The sequence below is a fragment of the Oratosquilla oratoria genome, chromosome 16, assembly GCF_046742065.1.
Source record: "Oratosquilla oratoria isolate Oo_2021 chromosome 16, ASM4674206v1, whole genome shotgun sequence".
NCBI classification, from domain to species: domain Eukaryota; kingdom Metazoa; phylum Arthropoda; class Malacostraca; order Stomatopoda; family Squillidae; genus Oratosquilla; species Oratosquilla oratoria.
The window spans coordinates 37,627,401-37,629,900 of NC_134792.1; positions in this window are offsets into that span (position 1 = coordinate 37,627,401).

Here is a 2,500-nt window from a genome sequence, read left to right on the forward strand (position 1 = left end):
AATGGGGATGGTGTGCAAAGATGGTGTGGGAACAAGGAGGGAGGGAGAAAATAGAAGGAAGGGTAGTGAGTGGTAGGATGAGGATCAAAGAAATGTGTAGAAGAGAAGATGCAGGCATTCATAGATTGGCTACAAATAAGGACGAGGGAATCGTATGAGAGGTACAAAGTAAAGAGAAGGGAAGTTAAGCATAAGATAAAGGAAGCAAAGAGGAGAGCAGATGTGAAGTGGGGTAAGAGTATGACAGAAAATTCTGAAAACAATAAAAAGATGTTTTGGAAGGAAATTAAAAGAAGAAGAGGAGGCGAATCAAGTACAGGAGAAAAGGTAAAAGATACAGATGGAGAGATGACAATGGAAGAGAAGGCAGTGAGAGGGAGGTGGGCAGAGTATTTTAGGGAATTGCTAAATGTGAAGGAGGATAGGGAGGGAAAGGTAGTTGCAGTGGGAAGCACTAAAAAATGAGAGTGATGAGTGAGGAAAATGGAGGAGAAATAGGGAAGAATGAAATGAAACCAGCTGTTAAGATGATGAGAGCAGGTAAGGCACATGGTCTGGATGGATGCCATGCAGAATGTCTGAAGAAAGGAGGTACAGTTATGGTGGACTGGATGGTGATGTTATTTAATGTTTGTTTAAGAGAGGGTAAAGTCCCGGAGGACTGGAGTAGAGTCTGTATAGTTCCACTTTACAATGGAAAGGTGAACAAATGTGAGTGTAATAGTTTGAGAGTAATCAGCTTGTTGAGTGTAGTTGGGAAGGCCTATGGGAGGGTCTTGATTGAGAGAATTAGGAGAGGAACAGAGGGAGTAATTGGTGAGGAACAGTGTGGGTTTAGGACAGGTAGGGGTTGTGTAGATGAGATTTTTGTGGTAAGACAGATATGTGAGAAAGCTATAGGAAAAGGTAAGGTTGTATTTTGGGCTTTTTATGGATCTGGAAAAGGCTTACGACAGGGTAGACAGGAAGGCACTGTAGGAGGTACTGCAGATATATGGGATAGGAGGAAAGCTGTTAAGAGCAGTCAAGAGTTTTTACGAGAGTAGTAGAGCTTATGTTAGGATTAGAAATGGAGAGAGTGAATGGTTTGAGGTAAAGGTGGGACTTCGTCAGGGATGTGTTATGTCGCCCTGGCTGTTCAATCTTTACATGGATGGGGTGGTGCGAGAGGTGAATGTAAGGATGGTGGGTCAGGGATTGGAGAAAAGTGGGAGGTGAGCCAGTTGTTGTTTGCTGACGACACTGCGCTTGTAGCAGGATATGAGGAGGGATTGAGGAAGTTAGAGACAGAGTTTGATAAGGTGTGTGAAAGAGGGAAGCTGAAGATAAATGTGGGTAAAAGTAAGGTGATGAGATGCACAAGGGGAAAAAGTGATAGGGGGCTGGAAGTGAGCATTAAAGGTGAAAGACCGGAGGAAGTGAGTATTTTTAGATACTTGGGTGCGAATGTGGCAGGAAAGGGAGGGGTGGGGGTGGAGGTAGAATGTAGATTGAGAGAAGCGAGTAAATGCCTTGGTGGATTTAAGAGTGTAATGAAAAATAGACATCTGGGTATGGATGCTAAGAGGAGGATACATGAAGGAGTGATTGTACCAACAGCATTGTACGGGGCAGAAACATGGAACATGAGAAAGGAAGAGAGGAGTTTGAATGTGTTTGAGATGAGATGTCTGAGAAGTATGATAGGGGTTACTAGGCTGGATAGAGTGAGAAATGAGAAGGTGAAGAGGAGAACAGGGGTGGAAGCGGAAATGGGAGATAGGGTTGATGAAGGAGTATAAGCATCGTTTGGACACATGGAAAGAATGAGTGAAGAAAGATTAGTAAAAGAAGTGTGGAAGGCAGAGGTGGAAGGAGTGAATATGAGGGGGCGTCCTAGGATGAGATGGATTGATGGGTGAAAGGGGCTTTACAAAAGACAGGAATGTCTGTGGAGGAAGGACGGAAGAGGACAGAAGATAGGAGTGAATGGAGAGGGGTTGTGTATAGATGATGCTGTGATGCATGAGGGGGAGTGGGTGGGCGATAGGGGTGAGGAAGTATGTATGAGAAAAAAAAATTGACGCAGCCCGAGGCGATTTCTCCCCATCTTCTCCTTTTCTGTGTCTGTGCTGTGTCTTGCGACACTGCTTCTGACCCAGGGCAGTGGACAGGATGCAGGGATGACCCGTCATCCACTAGGTGCCAAGATAAGAGAGAGGGAGGAGGGTGGAGGGGAATGGAATATATGGGAAATGTAATGGGTGGGAGTGGTTTCTATGCCTTTTTCTTTTTGGCCACCCCCCGTGTAGGGGAAAAAGCCTTTGGTATATGTATGTACAAAACAGCAATGGTCATGAATAGTTGCTGTAACAGCTGTTGGTATAAAATGAATTGAAATTGTGACGCTCTCGCATATTCCTCTATAGTGTGAACTTAAAATAATCGACAACACATGTACATAATAGCATAAATACCTAGTGTTTCCCGTCAACAAACGGTTACTTTATACTCTATGTTG